This window comes from Camelus dromedarius, chromosome 27 (assembly GCF_036321535.1).
Source record: "Camelus dromedarius isolate mCamDro1 chromosome 27, mCamDro1.pat, whole genome shotgun sequence".
NCBI lineage: Eukaryota > Metazoa > Chordata > Mammalia > Artiodactyla > Camelidae > Camelus > Camelus dromedarius.
The window spans coordinates 27,971,475-27,992,361 of NC_087462.1; positions in this window are offsets into that span (position 1 = coordinate 27,971,475).

Sequence of the window (20,887 nt, forward strand, 5' to 3'; positions counted from 1 at the left end):
AGTGGAGTTTGCAACTGAAAAGAAACTTTGTGTTCCCAACAAGCTAGTTGAAGGACGGCTTTCACACAAAAATATCTCCCAGAACTGAGCATGTGGAGAGACGTTCGTTCATCTAGCACAAAGGGAACGGGTTGCAGGAGAAACTTTTACTCTGGTTTCTCAGTCTGTTTCCTAGTGCCGGTTTGAAGTTCCTGCAGTTTTCACTGTAAAACCGTGTTGAAGCTTGTACCTTCCCATATATATGTATGGAGTGGATTTGGAAACTGAAAAGACACTTTGTGTTCCCAAAAAGCTAGTTGAAGGACGGCTTTCACACACACTTATCTCTCAGAACTGAGCATGTGGAGAGACGTTCGTTCATCTAGCACAAAGGGAACGGGTTGCAGGAGAAACTTTTGCTCTGGTTTCTCAGTCTGTTTCCTAGTGCCTGTTTGAAGTTCCTGCAGTTTTAACTGTAAAACCGTTTTGGATCTCGTACCTTCCCATATATATGTATGGAGTGGATTTGGAAACTGAAAAGAAAATTTGTGTTCCCAACAAGCTAGTTGAAGGACGGCTTTCACACACACTTATCTATAAAAACTGAGCATGTGGAGAGACTTTCGTTCATCTAGCACAAAGGGAACGGGTTGCAGGAGAAACTTTTGCTCTGGTTTCTCTGTCTGTTTCCTACTGCCGGTTTGAAGTTCCTGCACTTTTCACCGTAAAACCGAGTTGGAGCTAGTACCTTCCCATATATATGTATGGAGTGGAGTTTACAACTGAAAAGAAACTTTGTGTTCACAACAAGTTGGTTGAAGGACGGCTTTCACACACACTTATCTCTCAGAACTGAGCATGTGGAGAGACGTTCGTTCATCTAGCACAAAGGGAACGGATTGCAGGACAAACATTTACTCTGGTTTCTCAGTCTGTTTCCTAGTGCCTGTTTCAAGTTCCTGCTGTTTTCACTGTAAAACCGAGTTGGAGCTTGTACCTTCCCATATATATGTATGGAGTGGATTTGGAAACTGAAAAGACACTTTGTGTTCCCAACAAGCTAGTTGAAGGACGGCTTTCACACACACTTATCTCTCAGAACTGAGCATGTGGAGAGACGTTCGTTCATCTAGCACAAAGGGAACGGGTTGCAGGAGAAACTTTTGCTCTGGTTTCTCAGTCTGTTTCCTAGTGCCGGTTTGAAGTTCCTGCAATTTTCACTGTAAAACCGAGTTGAAGCTAGTACCTTCCCATATATATGTATGGAGTGGAGTTTGCAACTGAAAAGAAACTTTTTGTTCCCAACAAGCTAGTTGAAGGACGGCTTTCACACACACTTGTCTCTCAGAACTGAGCATGTGGAGAGACGTTCGTTCATCTAGCACAAAGGGAACGGGTTGCAGGAGAAACTTTTACTCTGATTTCTCAGTCTGTTTCCTAGTGCCGGTTTGAAGTTCCTGCAGTTTTCACTGTAAAACCGAGTTGGAGCTGGTACCTTCCCATGTATATGTATGAAGTGGAGTTTGCAAATGAAAAGAAACTTTGTGTTCCCAACAAGCTAGTTGAAGGACGGCTTTCACACACACTTATCCATAAAAACTGAGCACGTGGAGAGACGTTCGTTCATCTAGCACAAACGGAACGGTTTGCAGGAGAAACTTTTACTCTGGTTTCTCAGTCTGTTTCCTAGTGCCGGTTTGAATTTCCTGCAGTTTTCACTGTAAAATCGAGTTGGAGCTAGTACTTTCCCATATACATTTATGGAGTGGAATTTACAACTGAAAAGAAACTTTGTGTTCCCAACAAGCTAGTTGAAGGACGGCTTTCACACACACTTATCTATAAAAACTGAGCATGTGGAGAGACGTTCGTTCATCTAGCACAAAGGGAACGGGTTGCAGGAGAAACTTTTACTCTGGTTTCTCAGTCTGTTTCCTAGTGCCGGTTTGAAGTTCCTGCAGTTTTCACTGTAAAACCGAGTTGGAGCTAGTACCTTCCCATATATATGTATGGAGTGGAGTTTGCAACTGAAAAGAAACTTTGTGTTCCCAAAAAGCTAGTTGAAGGACGGCTTTCACACACACTTATCTCTCAGAACTGAGCATGTGGAGAGACGTTCGTTCATCTAGCATAAAGGGAACGGGTTGCAGGAGAAACTTTTACTCTGGTTTCTCAGTCTGTTTCCTAGTGCCGGTTTGAAGTTCCTGCAGTTTTCACTGTAAATCCGAGTTGGAGCTAGTACCTTCCCATGTATATGTATGGAGTGGAGTTTGCAACTGAAAAGAAACTTTGTGTTCCCAACAAGCTAGTTGAAGGACGGCTTTCACACACACTTATCTCTCAGAACTGAGCATGTGGAGAGACGTTCGTTCATCTAGCACAAACGAAAGGGTTACAGGAGAAACTTTTACTCTGGTTTCTCAGTCTGTTTCCTAGTGTCGGTTTGAAGTTCCTGCACTTTTCACTGTAAAACCGAGTTGGAGCTAGTACCTTCCCATATATATGTATGGAGTGGAGTTTGCAACTGAAAAGAATCTTTGTGTTCCCAACAAGCTAGTTGAAGGACGGATTTCACACACACTTATCTCTCAGAACTCAGCATGTGGAGAGACGTTCGTTCATCTAGCACAAAAAGAACTGATTGCAGGACAAACATTTACTGTGGATTCTCAGTCTGTTTCCTAGTGCCGGTTTGAAGTTCCTGCAATTTTCACTGTAAAACAGAGTTGGAGCTAGTACCTTCCCATATATATGTATGGAGTGGAGTTTGCAACTGAAAAGAAACATTGTGTTCCCAACAAGCTAGTTGAAGTACGGCTTTCACACACACTTATCTCTAAAAATTGAGCATGTGGAGAGACGTTCGTTCATCTAGCACAAAGGGAACGGATTGCAGGAGAAACTTTTACTCTGGTTTCTTAGTTTGCTTCCTAGTGCCGGTTTGTAGTTCCTGCAGTTTTCACTGTAAAACCGAGTTGGAGCTAGTACCTTCCCATGTATATGTATGGAGTGGAGTTTGCAACTGAAAAGAAACTTTGTGTTCCCAACAAGCTAGTTGAAGGACGGCTTTCACACAAAAATATCTCCCAGAACTGACCATGTGGAGAGACGTTCGTTCATCTAGCACAAAGGGAACGGGTTGCAGGAGAAACTTTTACTCTGGTTTCTCAGTCTGTTTCCTAGTGCCGGTTTGAAGTTCCTGCAGTTTTCACTGTAAAACCGAGTTGAAGCTAGTACCTTCCCATATATATGTATGGAGTGGAGTTTGCAACTGAAAAGAAACTTTTTGTTCCCAACAAGCTAGTTGAAGGACGGCTTTCACACACACTTGTCTCTCAGAACTGAGCATGTGGAGAGACGTTCGTTCATCTAGCACAAAGGGAACGGGTTGCAGGAGAAACTTTTACTCTGGTTTCTCAGTCTGTTTCCTAGTGCCGGTTTGAAGTTCCTGCAGTTTTCACTGTAAAACCGAGTTGGAGCTGGTACCTTCCCATGTATATGTATGAAGTGGAGTTTGCAAATGAAAAGAAACTTTGTGTTCCCAACAAGCTAGTTGAAGGACGGCTTTCACACACACTTATCCATAAAAACTGAGCACGTGGAGAGACGTTCGTTCATCTAGCACAAAGGGAACGGGTTGCAGGAGAAACTTTTACTCTGGTTTCTCAGTCTGTTTCCTAGTGCCGGTTTGAATTTCCTGCAGTTTTCACTGTAAAATCGAGTTGGAGCTAGTACTTTCCCATATATATGTATGGAGTGGAATTTACAACTGAAAAGAAACTTTGTGTTCCCAACAAGCTAGTTGAAGGACGGCTTTCACACACACTTATCTATAAAAACTGAGCATGTGGAGAGACGTTCGTTCATCTAGCACAAAGGGAACTGGTTGCAGGAGAAACTTTTACTCTGGTTTCTCAGTCTGTTTCCTAGTGCCGGTTTGAAGTTCCTGCAGTTTTCACTGTAAAACCGAGTTGGAGCTAGTACCTTCCCATATATATGTATGGAGTGGAGTTTGCAACTGAAAAGAAACTTTGTGTTCCCAACAAGCTAGTTGAAGGACGGCTTTCACACACACTTATCTCTCAGAACTGAGCATGTGGAGAGACGTTCGTTCATCTAGCATAAAGGGAACGGGTTGCAGGAGAAACTTTTACTCTGGTTTCTCAGTCTGTTTCCTAGTGCCGGTTTGAAGTTCCTGCAGTTTTCACTGTAAATCCGAGTTGGAGCTAGTACCTTCCCATGTATATGTATGGAGTGGAGTTTGCAAATTAAAAGAAACTTTGTTTTCCCAACAAGCTAGTTGAAGGACGGCTTTCACACACACTTATCTCTCAGAACTAAGCATGTGGAGAGACGTTCGTTCATCTAGCACAAACGAAAGGGTTACAGGAGAAACTTTTACTCTGGTTTCTCAGTCTGTTTCCTAGTGTCGGTTTGAAGTTCCTGCAGTTTTCACTGTAAAACCGAGTTGGAGCTAGTACCTTCCCATATATATGTATGGAGTGGAGTTTGCAACTGAAAAGAATCTTTGTGTTCCCAACAAGCTAGTTGAAGGACGGATTTCACACACACTTATCTCTCAGAACTGAGCATGTGGAGAGACGTTCGTTCATCTAGCACAAAAAGAACTGATTGCAGGACAAACATTTACTGTGGATTCTCAGTCTGTTTCCTAGTGCCGGTTTGAAGTTCCTGCAGTTTTCACTGTAAAGCCGAGTTGGAGCTAGTACCTTCCCATGTATATGTATGGATTGGAGTTTGCAACTGAAAAGAAACTTTGTGTTCCCAACAAGCTAGTTGAAGAACGGCTTTCACACAAAAATATCTCCCAGAACTGAGCATGTGGAGAGACGTTCGTTCATCTAGCACAAACGAAAGGGTTACAGGAGAAACTTTTACTCTGGTTTCTCAGTCTGTTTCCTAGTGTCGGTTTGAAGTTCCTGCAGTTTTCACTGTAAAACCGAGTTGGAGCTAGTACCTTCCCATATATATGTATGGAGTGGAGTTTGCAACTGAAAAGAATCTTTGTGTTCCCAACAAGCTAGTTGAAGTACGGCTTTCACACACACTTATCTCTAAAAATTGAGCATGTGGAGAGACGTTCGTTCATCTAGCACAAAGGGAACGGATTGCAGGAGAAACTTTTACTCTGGTTTCTTAGTTTGCTTCCTAGTGCCGGTTTGTAGTTCCTGCAGTTTTCACTGTAAAACCGAGTTGGAGCTAGTACCTTCCCATGTATATGTATGGAGTGGAGTTTGCAACTGAAAAGAAACTTTGTGTTCCCAACAAGCTAGTTGAAGGACGGCTTTCACACAAAAATATCTCCCAGAACTGAGCATGTGGAGAGACGTTCGTTCATCTAGCACAAAGGGAACGGGTTGCAGGAGAAACTTTTACTCTGGTTTCTCAGTCTGTTTCCTAGTGCCGGTTTGAAGTTCCTGCAGTTTTCACTGTAAAACCGAGTTGAAGCTAGTACCTTCCCATATATATGTATGGAGTGGAGTTTGCAACTGAAAAGAAACTTTTTGTTCCCAACAAGCTAGTTGAAGGACGGCTTTCACACACACTTGTCTCTCAGAACTGAGCATGTGGAGAGACGTTCGTTCATCTAGCACAAAGGGAACGGGTTGCAGGAGAAACTTTTACTCTGGTTTCTCAGTCTGTTTCCTAGTGCCGGTTTGAAGTTCCTGCAGTTTTCACTGTAAAACCGAGTTGGAGCTGGTACCTTCCCATGTATATGTATGAAGTGGAGTTTGCAAATGAAAAGAAACTTTGTGTTCCCAACAAGCTAGTTGAAGGACGGCTTTCACACACACTTATCCATAAAAACTGAGCACGTGGAGAGACGTTCGTTCATCTAGCACAAAGGGAACGGGTTGCAGGAGAAACTTTTACTCTGGTTTCTCAGTCTGTTTCCTAGTGCCGGTTTGAATTTCCTGCAGTTTTCACTGTAAAATCGAGTTGGAGCTAGTACTTTCCCATATATATGTATGGAGTGGAATTTACAACTGAAAAGAAACTTTGTGTTCCCAACAAGCTAGTTGAAGGACGGCTTTCACACACACTTATCTATAAAAACTGAGCATGTGGAGAGACGTTCGTTCATCTAGCACAAAGGGAACTGGTTGCAGGAGAAACTTTTACTCTGGTTTCTCAGTCTGTTTCCTAGTGCCGGTTTGAAGTTCCTGCAGTTTTCACTGTAAAACCGAGTTGGAGCTAGTACCTTCCCATATATATGTATGGAGTGGAGTTTGCAACTGAAAAGAAACTTTGTGTTCCCAACAAGCTAGTTGAAGGACGGCTTTCACACACACTTATCTCTCAGAACTGAGCATGTGGAGAGACGTTCGTTCATCTAGCATAAAGGGAACGGGTTGCAGGAGAAACTTTTGCTCTGGTTTCTCTGTCTGTTTCCTAGTGCCGGTTTGAAGTTCCTGCAGTTTTCACCGTAAAACCGAGTTGGAGCTAGTACCTTCCCATATATATGTATGGAGTGGAGTTTACAACTGAAAAGAAACTTTGTGTTCCCAACAAGCTGGTTGAAGGACGGCTTTCACACACACTTATCTCTCAGAACTGAGCATGTGGAGAGACGTTCGTTCATCTAGCACAAAGGGAACGGTTTGCAGGACAAACATTTACTCTGGTTTCTCAGTCTGTTTCCTAGTGCCTGTTTCAAGTTCCTGCTGTTTTCACTGTAAAACCGTGTTGGAGCTTGTACCTTCCCATATATATGTATGGAGTGGATTTGGAAACTGAAAAGACACTTTGTGTTCCCAACAAGCTAGTTGAAGGACGGCTTTCACACACACTTATCTCTCAGAACTGAGCATGTGGAGAGACGTTCGTTCATCTAGCACAAAGGGAACGGGTTGCAGGAGAAACTTTTGCTCTGGTTTCTCAGTCTGTTTCCTAGTGCCGGTTTGAAGTTCCTGCAGTTTTCACTGTAAAACCGTGTTGGAGCTAGTACCTACCCATATATATGTATGGACTGGATTTGGAAACTGAAAAGAAACTTTGGGTTCCCAACAAGCTAGTTGAAGGACGGCTTTCACACACACTTATCTATAAAAACTGAGCATGTGGAGAGACGTTCGTTCATCTAGCACAAAGGGAACGGGTTGCAGGAGAAACTTTTACTCTGGTTTCTCAGTCTGTTTCCTAGTGCCGGTTTGAAGTTCCTGCAGTTTTCACTGTAAAACCGAGTTGGAGCTAGTACCTCCCATATATATGTATGGAGTGGAGTTTGCAACTGAAAAGAAACTTTGTGTTCCCAACAAGCTAGTTGAAGGACGGCTTTCACACACACTTGTCTCTCAGAACTGAGCATGTGGAGAGACGTTCGTTCATCTAGCACAAAGGGAACGGGTTGCAGGAGAAACTTTTACTCTGGTTTCTCAGTCTGTTTCCTAGTGCCGGTTTGAAGTTCCTGCAGTTTTCACTGTAAAACCGAGTTGGAGCTGGTACCTTCCCATGTATATGTATGGAGTGGAGTTTGCAAATGAAAAGAAACTTTGTATTCCCAACAAGCTAGTTGAAGGACGGCTTTCACACACACTTATATCTCAGAACTGAGCATGTGGAGAGACATTCGTTCATCTAGCACAAACGAACGGGTTACAGGAGAAACTTTTACTCTGTTTTCTCAGTCTGTTTCCTAGTGTCGGTTTGAAGTTCCTGCAGTTTTCACTGTAAAACCGAGTTGGATCTAGTACCTTCCCATATATATGTATGGAGTGAAGTTTGCAACTGAAAAGAATCTTTGTGTTCCCAACAAGCTAGTTGAAGGACGGATTTCACACACACTTATCTCTCAGAAGTGAGCACGTGGAGAGACGTTCGTTCATCTAGCACAAAAAGAACTGATTGCAGGACAAACATTTACTGTGGATTCTCAGTCTGTTTCCTAGTGCTGGTTTGAAGTTCCTGCAGTTTTCACTGTAAAACAGAGTTGGAGCTAGTACCTTCCCATATATATGTATGGAGTGGAGTTTGCAACTGAAAAGAAACATTGTGTTCCCAACAAGCTAGTTGAAGGACGGCTTTCACACACACTTATCTCTAAAAATTGAGCATGTGGAGAGACGTTCGTTCATCTAGCAAAAAGGGAACGGATTGCAGGAGAAACTTTTACTCTGGTTTCTCAGTTTGCTTCCTAGTGCCGGTTTGTAGTTCCTGCAGTTTTCACTGTAAAACCGAGTTGGAGCTAGTACCTTCCCATGTATATGTATGGAGTGGAGTTTGCAAATTAAAAGAAACTTTGTTTTCCCAACAAGCTAGTTGAAGGACGGCTTTCACACACACTTATCTCTCAGAACTAAGCATGTGGAGAGACGTTCGTTCATCTAGCACAAAGGGAACGGGTTGCAGGGTAAACTTTTACTCTGGTTTCTCAGTCTGTTTCCTAGTGCCGGTTTGAAGTTCCTGCAGTTTTCACTGTAAAACCGAGTTGGAGCTAGTACCTTCCCATATATATGTATGGATTGGAGATTGCAACTGAAAAGAAACTTTGTCTTCCCAACAATCTAGTTGAAGGACGGCTTTCACACACACTTAACTCTCAGAACTGAGCATGTGGAGAGACGTTCGTTCATCTAGCAAAATGGAACGGGTTGCAGGAGAAACTTTTACTCTGGTTTCTCAGTCTGTTTCCTAGTGCCGGTTTGAAGTTCCTGCAGTTTTCACTATAAAACCGAGTTGGAGCTATTACCTTCCCATATATATGTATGGAGTGGAGTTTACAACTGAAAAGATACTTTGTGTTCCCAACAAGCTGGTTGAAGGACAGCTTTCACACACACTTATCTCTCAGACCTGAGCATGTGGAGAGACGTTCGTTCATCTAGCACAAAGGGAACGGATTGCAGGAGAAACTTTTACTCTGGTTTCTCAGTCTGTTTCCTAGTGCCGGTTAGAAGTTCCTGCAGTTTTCACTGTAAAAACGTGTTGGAGTTTGTACCTTCCCATATATATGTATGGAGTGGATTTGGAAACTGAAAAGAAACTTTGTGTTCCCAACAAGCTAGTTGAAGGACGGCTTTCACACACACTTATCTCTCAGAACTGAGCATGTGGAGAGACGTTCGTTGATCTAGCACAAAGGGAACGGGTTGCAGGAGAAACTTTTGCTCTGGTTTCTCAGTCTGTTTCCTAGTGCCGGTTTGAAGTTCCTGCAATTTTCACTGTAAAACCGTGTTGGAGCTTGTACCTTCCCATATATATGTATGGAGTGGATTTGGAAACTGAAAAGACACTTTGTGTTCCCAACAAGCTATTTGAAGTACGGCTTTCACACACACTTATCTCTCAGAACTGAGCATGTGGAGAGACATTCGTTCATCTAGCACAAAGGGAACGGGTTGCAGGAGAAACTTTTGCTCTGGTTTCTCAGTCTGTTTCCTAGTGCCGGTTTGAATTTCCTGCAGTTTTCACTGTAAAACCGTGTTGGATCTCGTACCTTCCCATATATATGTATGGAGTGGATTTGGAAACTGAAAAGAAACTTTGTGTTCCCAACAAGCTAGTTGAAGGACGGCTTTCACACACACTTATCTATAAAAACTAAGCATGTGGAGAGACGTTCGTTCATCTAGCACAAAGGGAACTGGTTGCAGGAGAAATTTTACTCTGGTTTCTCAGGCTGTTTCCTAGTGCCGGTTTGAAGTTCCTGCAGTTTTCACTGTAAAACCGGGTTGGAGCTAGTACCTTCCCATATATATGTATGGAGTGGAGTTTGCAACTGAAAAGAAACTTTGTGTTCCCAACAAGCTAGTTGAAGGACGGCTTTCACACACACTTATCTCTCAGAACTGAGCATGTGGAGAGACGTTCGTTCATCTAGCACAAAAAGAACTGATTGCAGGACAAACATTTACTGTGGATTCTCAGTCTGTTTCCTAGTGCCGGTTTGAAGTTCCTGCAGTTTTCACTGTAAAAGAGAGTTGGAGCTAGTACCTTCCCATATATATGTAAGGAGTGCAGTTTGCAACTGAAAAGAAACATTGTGTTCCCAACAAGCTAGTTGAAGGACGGCTTTCACACACACTTATCTCTAAAAATTGAGCATGTGGAGAGACGTTCCTTCATCTAGCACAAAGGGAACGGATTGCAGGAGAAACTTTTACTCTGGTTTCTCAGTTTGCTTCCTAGTGCCGGTTTGTAGTTCCTGCAGTTTTCACTGTAAAACCGAGTTGGAGCTAGTACCTTCCCATGTATATGTATGGAGTGGAGTTTGCAACTGAAAAGAAACTTTGTGTTCCCAACAAGCTAGATGAAGGACGGCTTTCACACAAAATTGTCTCCCAGAACTGAGCATGTGGAGAGACGTTCGTTCATCTAGCACAAAGGGAACGGGTTGCAGGAGAAACTTTTACTCTGGTTTCTCAGTCTGTTTCCTAGTGCCGGTTTGAAGTTCCTGCAGTTTTCACTGTAAAACCGATTTGGAGCTAGTATATTCCCATGTATATGTATGGAGTGGAGTTTGCAAATGAAAACAAACTTTGTGTTCCCAACAAGCTAGTTGAAGGACGGCTTTCACACACACATCTCTCAGAACTGAGCATGTGGAGAGACGTTCGTTCATCTAACACAAAGGGAACGGGTTGCAGGAGAAACTTTTACTCTGGATTCTCAGTCTGTTTCCTAGTGCTGGTTTGAAGTTCCTGCAGTTTTCACTATAAAACAGAGTTGGAGCTAGTACCTTCCCATATATATGTATGGAGTGGAGTTTGCAACTTAAAAGAAACTTTGTGTTCCCAACAAGCTATTTGAATTACGGCTTTCACACCCACTTTTCTCTCAGAACTGAGCATGTGGAGAGACGTTCGTTCATCTAGCACAAAGGGAACTGGTTGCAGGAGAAACTTTTACTCTGGTTTCTCAGTCTGTTTCCTAGTGCCGGTTTGAAGTTCCTGCAGTTTTCACTGTAAACCCGTTTTGGAGCTAGTACCTTCCCATATATATGTATGGAGTGGAGTTTGCAACTGAAAAGAAACTTTGTGTTCCCAACAAGCTAGTTGAAGGACGGCTTTCACACACACTTATCTCTCAGAACTGAGCATGTGGAGAGACGTTCGTTCATCTAGCACAAAAAGAACTGATTGCAGGACAAACATTTACTGTGGATTCTCAGTCTGTTTCCTAGTGCCGGTTTGAAGTTCCTGCAGTTTTCACTGTAAAACAGAGTTGGAGCTAGTACCTTCCCATATATATGTAAGGAGTGCAGTTTGCAACTGAAAACAAACATTGTGTTCCCAACAAGCTAGTTGAAGGACGGCTTTCACACACACTTATCTCTAAAAATTGAGCATGTGGAGAGACGTTCGTTCATCTAGCACAAAGGGAACGGATTGCAGGAGAAACTTTTACTCTGGTTTCTCAGTTTGCTTCCTAGTGCCGGTTTGTAGTTCTTGCAGTTTTCACTGTAAAACCGAGTTGGAGCTAGTACCTTCCCATGTATATGTATGGAGTGGAGTTTGCAACTGAAAAGAAACTTTGTGTTCCCAACAAGCTTGTTGAAGGACGGCTTTCACACAAAATTGTCTCCCAGAACTGAGCATGTGGAGAGACGTTCGTTCATCTAGCACAAAGGGAACGGGTTGCAGGAGAAACTTTTACTCTGGTTTCTCAGTCTGTTTCCTAGTGCCGGTTTGAAGTTCCTGCAGTTTTCACTGTAAAACCGATTTGGAGCTAGTACATTCCCATGTATATGTATGGAGTGGAGTTTGCAAATGAAAACAAACTTTGTGTTCCCAACAAGCTAGTTGAAGGACGGCTTTCACACACACATCTCTCAGAACTGAGCATGTGGAGAGACGTTCGTTCATCTAACACAAAGGGAACGGGTTGCAGGAGAAACTTTTACTCTGGATTCTCAGTCTGTTTCCTAGTGCTGGTTTGAAGTTCCTGCAGTTTTCAATGTAAAACAGAGTTGGAGCTAGTACATTCCCATATATATGTATGGAGTGGAGTTTGCAACTTAAAAGAAACATTGTGTTCCCAAAAAGCTAGTTGAATTACGGCTTTCACACCCACTTTTCTCTCAGAACTGAGCATGTGGAGAGACGTTCGTTCATCTAGCACAAAGGTAACGGGTTGCAGGAGAAACTTTTACTCTGGTTTCTCAGTCTGTTTCCTAGTGCCGGTTAGAAGTTCCTGCAGTTTTCACTGTAAAACCGTGTTGGAGCTTGTACCTTCCCATATATATGTATGGAGTGGATTTGGAAACTGAAAAGACACTTTGTGTTCCCAACAAGCTAGTTGAAGTACGGCTTTCACACACACTTATCTCTCAGAACTGAGCATGTGGAGAGACGTTCGTTCATCTAGCACAAAGGGAACGGGTTGCAGGAGAAACTTTTGCTCTGGTTTCTCAGTCTGTTTCCTAGGGCCGGTTTGAAGTTCCTGCAGTTTTCACTGTAAAACCGTGTTGGATCTCGTACATTCCCATATATATGTATGGAGTGGATTTGGAAACTGAAAAGAAACTTTGTGTTCCCAACAAGCTAGTTGAATGACGGCTTTCACACACACTTATCTCTCAGAACTGAGCATGTGGAGAGACGTTCGTTCATCTAGCACAAAGGGAACGGGTTGCAGGAGAAACTTTTGCTCTGGTTTCTCTGTCTGTTTCCTAGTGCCGGTTTGAAGTTCCTGCAGTTTTCACTGTAAAACAGATTTGGAGATAGTACCTTCCCATATATATGTATGGAGTGGAGTTTGCAACTGAAAAGAAACTTTGTGTTCCCAACAAGGTAGTTGAAGGACGACTTTCACACACACTTGTCTCTCAGAACTGAGCATGTGGAAAGACGTTCGATCATCTAGCACAAAGGGAACGGGTTGCTGGAGAAACTTTTACTCTGGTTTCTCAGTCTGTTTCCTAGTGCCGGTTTGAAGTTCCTGCACTTTTCACTGTAAAACAGAGTTGGATCTAGTAACTTCCCATATATATGTATGGAGTGGAGTTTGCAACTGAAAAGAAACTTTGTGTTCCCAACAAGCTAGTTGAAGGACGGCTTTCACACACAATTATCTCTCAGAAATGAGCATGTGGAGAGACGTTCGTTCATCTAGTACAAAGGGAACCGGTAGCAGGAGAAACTTTTACTCTGGTTTCTCTGTCTGTTTCCTAGTGCCGGTTTGAAGTTCCTGCAGTTTTCACTGTAAAACAGAGTTGGAGATAGTACCTTCCCATATATATGTATGGAGTGGAGTTTGCAACTGAAAAGAAACTTTGTGTTCCCAACAAGTTAGTTGAAGGACGGCTTTCACACCCACTTGTCTCTCAGAACTGAGCATGTGGAGAGACGTTCGATCATCTAGCACAAAGGGAACGGGTTGCAGGAGAAATTTTACTCTGGTTTCTCAGTCTGTTTCCTAGTGCCGGTTTGAAGTTCCTGCAGTTTTCACTGTAAAACAGAGTTGGAGCTTGTACCTTCCCATATATATGTATGGAGTGGAGTTTACAACTGAAAAGAAACTTTGTGTTCCCAACAAGCTGGTTGAAGGACGGCTTTCACACACACTTATCTCTCAGTACTGAGCATGTGGAGAGACGTTCGTTCATCTACCACAAAGGGAACTGGTTGCAGGAGAAATTTTACTCTAGTTTCTCAGTCTGTTTCCTAGTGCCGGTTTGAAGTTCCTGCAGTTTTCACTGTAAAACAGAGTTGGATCAAGTACCTTCCCATATATATGTATGGAGTGGAGTTTGCAACTGAAAAGAAACTTTGTGTTCCCAACAAGCTAGTTGAAGGACGGCTTTCACACACACTTATCTCTCAGAACTGAGCATGTGGAGAGACGTTCGTTCAACTACCACAAAGGGAACGGGTTGCAGGAGAAACTTTTACTCTGGTTTCTCAGTCTGTTTCCTAGTGCCGGTTTGAAGTTCCTGCGGTTTTCACTGTAAAACCGAGTTGGAGCTAGTACCTTCCCATGTATATGTAAGGAGGGGAGTTTGCAAATGAAAAGAAACTTTGTGTTCCCAACAAGCTAGTTGAAGGACGGCTTTCACACACACTTATCTCTAAAAATTGAGCATGTGGAGAGACGTTCGTTCATCTAGCACAAAGGGAACGGATTGCAGGAGAAACTTTTACTCTGGTTTCTCAGTTTGCTTCCTAGTGCCGGTTTGTAGTTCCTGCAGTTTTCACTGTAAAACCGAGTTGGAGCTAGTACCTTCCCATGTATATGTATGGAGTGGAGTTTGCAACTGAAAAGAAACTTTGTGTTCCCAACAAGCTAGTTGAAGGACGGCTTTCACACAAAATTGTCTCCCAGAACTTAGCATGTGGAGAGACGTTCGTTCATCTAGCACAAATTGAACGGGTTGCAGGAGAAACTTTTACTGTGGTTTCTCAGTCTGTTTCCTAGTGTCGGTTTGAAGTTCCTGCAGTTTTCAATGTAAAACCGAGTTGGAGCTAGTACTTCCCATGTATATTTATGGAGTGGAGTTTGCAACTGAAAAGAAACTTTTTGTTCCCAACAAGCTAGTTGAATTACGGCTTTCACACCCACTTTTCTCTCAGAACTGAGCATGTGGAGAGACTTTCGTTCATCTAGCACAAAGGCAACGGGTTGCAGGAGAAACTTTTACTCTGGTTTCTCAGTCTGTTTCCTAGTGCCGGTTTGAAGTTCCTGCAGTTTTCCCTGTAAAACCGTGTTGGAGCTTGTACCTTCCCATATATATGTATGGAGTGGATTTGGAAACTGAAAAGACACTTTGTGTTCCCAACAAGCTAGTTGAAGGACGGCTTTCACACACTCTTATCTCTCAGAACTGAGCTTGTGGAGAGACGTTCGTTCATCTAGCACAAATGGAACGGGTTGCAGGAGAAACTTTTGCTCTGGTTTCTCAGTCTGTTTCCTAGTGCCGGTTTGAAGTTCCTGCAGTTTTCACTGTAAAACCTTGTTGGATCTCGTACCTTCCCATATATATGTATGGAGTGGATTTGGAAACTGAAAAGAAACTTTGTGTTCCCAACAAGCTAGTTGAAGGACGGCTTTCACACTCACTTATCTATAAAAACTGAGCATGTGGAGAGACGTTCGTTCATCTAGCACAAATGGAACTGATTGCAGGACAAACATTTACTCTGGATTCTCAGTCTGTTTCCTAGTGCCGGTTTGATGTTCCTGCAGTTTTCACTGTAAAATAGAGTTGGAGCTAGTACCTACCCATATATATGTATGGAGTGGAGTTTGCAACTGAAAAGAAACTTTGTGATCCCAACAAGCTAGTTGAAGGACGACTTTCACACACACTTATCTCTAAAAATTGAGCATGAGGAGAGACGTTCGTTCATCTAGCACAAAGGGAACTGGTTGCAGGAAAAACTTTTACTCTGGTTTCTCAGTCTGTTTCCTAGTGCCGGTTTGTAGTTCCTGCAATTTTCATTGTAAAACCGAGTTGGAGCTAGTACCATCCCATAAATATATATGGAGTGGAGATTGCAACTGAAAAGAAACTTTGTGTTCCCAACAAGCTAGTTGAATGACGGCTTTCACACACAATTATCTCTCAGAACTGAGCATGTGGAGAGACGTTCGTTCATCTAGTACAAAGAGAACCGGTTGCAGGAGAAAATTTTACTCTGGTTTCTCTGTCTGTTTCCTAGTGCCGGTTTGAAGTTCCTGCAGTTTTCACTGTAAAATAGAGTTGGAGCTAGTACCTTCCCATATATATGTATGGAGTGGAGTTTGCAACTGAAAAGAAACTTTGTGTTCCCAACAAGCTACTTGAAGGACGGCTTTCACACCCAATTGTCTCTCAGAACTGAGCATGTGGAGAGACGTTCGATCATCTAGCACAAAGGGAACGGGTTGCAGGAGAAACTTTTACTCTGGTTTCTCAGTCTGTTTCCTAGTGCCGGTTTGAAGTTCCTGCAGTTTTCACTGTAAAACAGAGTTGGAGCTTGTACCTTCCCATATATATGTATGGAGTGGAGTTTACAACTGAAAAGAAACTTTGTGTTCCCAACAAGCTGGTTGAAGGACGGCTTTCACACACACTTATCTCTCAGACCTGAGCATGTTGAGAGACGTTCGTTCATCTAGCACAAATGGAACGGATTGCAGGCGAAATTTTGCTCTGTTTTCTCAGTCTGTTTCATAGTGCCGGTTTGAAGTTCCTGCAGTTTTCACTGTAAAACCGTGTTGGAGTTTGTACCTTCCCATATATATGTATGGAGTGGATTTGGAAACTGAAAAGACACTTTGTGTTCCCAACAAGCTAGTTGAAGTACGGCTTTCACACACACTTATCTGTGAGTACTGAGCATGTGGAGAGACGTTCGTTCATCTAGCACAAAGGGAACGGGTTGCAGGAGAAATTTTGCTCTGGTTTCTCAGTCTGTTTCCAAGTGCCGGTTTGAAGTTCCTGCAGTTTTCAATGTAAAACAGTGTTGGAGCTCGTACCTTCCCATATACATGTATGGAGTGGATTTGGAAACTGAAAAGAAACTTTGTGTTCCCAACAAGCTAGTTGAAGGACAGCTTTCACACACACTTATCTCTCAGAACTGAGCATGTGGAGAGACGTTCGTTCATCTAGCACAAAGGGAACTGGTTGCAGGAGAAATTTTACTCTGGTTTCTCAGTCTGTTTCCTTTTGCCGGTTTCAAGTTCCTGCAGTTTTCACTGTAAAACAGAGTTGGAGCTAGTACCTTCCCATATATATGTATGGAGTGGAGTTTGCAACTGAAAAGAAACTTTGTGTTCCCAACAAGCTAGTTGAAGGACGGCTTTCACACACACTTATCTTTCAGAACTGAGCATGTGGAGAGACGTTCGTTCATCTAGCACAAAGGGAACGGGTTGCAGGAGAAACTTTTACTCTGGTTTCTCAGTCTGTTTCCTAGTGCCGGTTTGAAGTTCCTGCAGTTTTCACTGTAAAACCGATTTGGAGCTAGTACCTTCCCATGTATATGTATGGAGTGGAGTTTGCAAATGAAAAGAAACTTTGTGTTCCCAACAAGCTAGTTGAAGGACGGCTTTCACACACACTTATCTCTCAGAACTGAGCATGTGGAGAGACGTTCGTTCATCTAGCATAAAGGGAACGGGATGCAGGGGAAACTTTTACTCTGGTTTCTCAGTCTGTTTCCTAGTGCCGGTTTGAAGTTCCTGCAGTTTTCACTGTAAAACAGAGTTGGAGCTAGTACCTTCCCATGTATATGTATGGAATGGAGTTTGCAAATGAAAAGAAACTTTGTGTTCCCAACAAGCTAGATGAAGGACGGCTTTCACACACACTTATCTCTCAGAACTGAGCATGTGGAGAGACGTTCGTTCATCTAGCACAAAGGGAACGGGTTGCAGGAGAAACTTTTACTCTGGTTTCTCAGTCTGTTTCCTAGTGCCGGTTTGAATTTCCTGCAGTTTTCACTGTAAAACCGAGTTGGAGCTAGTACCTTCCCATGTATATGTATGGAGTGGAGTTTGCAACTGAAAAGAAACTTTGTGTTCCCAACAAGCTAGTTGAAGGACGGCTTTCACACACACTTATCTCTCAGAACTGAGCATGTGGAGAGACGTTCGTTCATCTAGCACAAATGGAACTGATTGCAGGACAAACATTTACTCTGGATTCTCAGTCTGTTTCCTAGTGCCGGTTTGATGTTCCTGCAGTTTTCACTGTAAAATAGAGTTGGAGCTAGTACCTACCCATATATATGTATGGAGTGGAGTTTGCAACTGAAAAGAAACTTTGTGATCCCAACAAGCTAGTTGAAGGACGGCTTTCACACACACTTATCTCTAAAAATTGAGCATGAGGAGAGACGTTCGTTCATCTAGCACAAAGGGAACTGGTTGCAGGAAAAACTTTTACTCTGGTTTCTCAGTCTGTTTCCTAGTGCCGGTTTGTAGTTCCTGCAATTTTCACTGTAAAACCGAGTTGGAGCTAGTACCATCCCATAAATATATATGGAGTGGAGATTGCAACTGAAAAGAAACTTTGTGTTCCCAACAAGCTAGTTGAAGGACGGTTTTCACACACAATTATCTCTCAGAACTGAGCATGTGGAGAGACGTTCGTTCATCTAGTACAAAGAGAACCGGTTGCAGGAGAAAATTTTACTCTGGTTTCTCTGTCTGTTTCCTAGTGCCGGTTTGAAGTTCCTGCAGTTTTCACTGTAAAATAGAGTTGGAGCTAGTACCTTCCCATATATATGTATGGAGTGGAGTTTGCAACTGAAAAGAAACTTTGTGTTCCCAACAAGCTACTTGAAGGACGGCTTTCACACCCAATTGTCTCTCAGAACTGAGCATGTGGAGAGACGTTCGATCATCTAGCACAAAGGGAACGGGTTGCAGGAGAAACTTTTACTCTGGTTTCTCAGTCTGTTTCCTAGTGCCGGTTTGAAGTTCCTGCAGTTTTCACTGTAAAACAGAGTTGGAGCTTGTACCTTCCCATATATATGTATGGAGTGGAGTTTACAACTGAAAAGAAACTTTGTGTTCCCAACAAGCTGGTTGAAGGACGGCTTTCACACACACTTATCTCTCAGACCTGAGCATGTTGAGAGACGTTCGTTCATCTAGCACAAAGGGAACGGATTGCAGGCGAAATTTTGCTCTGTTTTCTCAGTCTGTTTCATAGTGCCGGTTTGAAGTTCCTGCAGTTTTCACTGTAAAACCGTGTTGGAGTTTGTACCTTCCCATATATATGTATGGAGTGGATTTGGAAACTGAAAAGACACTTTGTGTTCCCAACAAGCTAGTTGAAGTACGGCTTTCACACACACTTATCTGTGAGTACTGAGCATGTGGAGAGACGTTCGTTCATCTAGCACAAAGGGAACGGGTTGCAGGAGAAATTTTGCTCTGGTTTCTCAGTCTGTTTCCAAGTGCCGGTTTGAAGTTCCTGCAGTTTTCAATGTAAAACAGTGTTGGAGCTCGTACCTTCCCATATACATGTATGGAGTGGATTTGGAAACTGAAAAGAAACTTTGTGTTCCCAACAAGCTAGTTGAAGGACAGCTTTCACACACACTTATCTCTCAGAACTGAGCATGTGGAGAGACGTTCGTTCATCTAGCACAAAGGGAACTGGTTGCAGGAGAAATTTTACTCTGGTTTCTCAGTCTGTTTCCTTTTGCCGGTTTCAAGTTCCTGCAGTTTTCACTGTAAAACAGAGTTGGAGCTAGTACCTTCCCATATATATGTATGGAGTGGAGTTTGCAACTGAAAAGAAACTTTGTGTTCCCAACAAGCTAGTTGAAGGACGGCTTTCACACACACTTATCTTTCAGAACTGAGCATGTGGAGAGACGTTCGTTCATCTAGCACAAAGGGAACGGGTTGCAGGAGAAACTTTTACTCTGGTTTCTCAGTCTGTTTCCTAGTGCCGGTTTGAAGTTCCTGCAGTTTTCACTGTAAAACCGTGTTGGAGTTTGTACCTTCCCATATATATGTATGGAGTGGATTTGGAAACTGAAAAGACACTTTGTGTTCCCAACAAGCTAGTTGAAGTACGGCTTTCACACACACTTATCTGTGAGTACTGAGCATGTGGAGAGACGTTCGTTCATCTAGCACAAAGGGAACGGGTTGCAGGAGAAATTTTGCTCTGGTTTCTCAGTCTGTTTCCAAGTGCCGGTTTGAAGTTCCTGCAGTTTTCAATGTAAAACAGTGTTGGAGCTCGTACCTTCCCATATACATGTATGGAGTGGATTTGGAAACTGAAAAGAAACTTTGTGTTCCCAACAAGCTAGTTGAAGGACAGCTTTCACACACACTTATCTCTCAGAACTGAGCATGTGGAGAGACGTTCGTTCATCTAGCACAAAGGGAACTGTTTGCAGGAGAAATTTTACTCTGGTTTCTCAGTCTGTTTCCTTTTGCCGGTTTCAAGTTCCTGCAGTTTTCACTGTAAAACAGAGTTGGAGCTAGTACCTTCCCATATATATGTATGGAGTGGAGTTTGCAACTGAAAAGAAACTTTGTGTTCCCAACAAGCTAGTTGAAGGACGGCTTTCACACACACTTATCTTTCAGAACTGAGCATGTGGAGAGACGTTCGTTCATCTAGCACAAAGGGAACGGGTTGCAGGAGAAACTTTTACTCTGGTTTCTCAGTCTGTTTCCTAGTGCCGGTTTGAAGTTCCTGCAGTTTTCACTGTAAAACCGATTTGGAGCTAGTACCTTCCCATGTATATGTATGGAGTGGAGTTTGCAAATGAAAAGAAACTTTGTGTTCCCAACAAGCTAGTTGAAGGACGGCTTTCACACACACTTATCTCTCAGAACTTAGCATGTGGAGAGACGTTCGTTCATCTAGCACAAAGGGAACGGGTTGCAGTAGAAACTTTTACTCTGGTTTCTCAGTCTGTTTCCAAGTGCCGGTATGATGTTCCTGCAGTTTTCACTGTAAAACCGTGTTGGAGCTTGTACCTTCCCATATATATGTATGGAGTGGATTTGGAAACTGAAAAGACACTTTGTGTCCCCAACAAGCTAGTTTGAGGACGGCTTTCACACACACTTATCTCTCAGAACTGAGCATGTGGAGAGACGTTCGTTCATCTAGCACAAAGGGAATGGGTGCAGGAGAAACTTTTGCTCTGGTTTCTCAGTCTGTTTCCTAGTGCCGGTTTGAAGTTCCTGCAGCTTTCACTGTAAAACCGTGTTGGATCTCGAACCTTCCCATATATATGTTTGGAGTGGATTTGGAAACTGAAAAGAAACTTTGTGTTCCCAACAAGCTAGTTGAAGGACGACTTTCACACACACTTATCTATAAAAACTGAGCATGTGGAGAGACGTTCGTTCATCTAGCACAAAGGGAACGGGTTGCAGGAGAAACTTTTACTCTGGTTTCTCAGTCTGTTTCCTAGTGCCGGTTTGAAGTTCCTGCAGTTTTCACTGTAAAACCGTGTTGGAGCTAGTACCTTACCATATATAT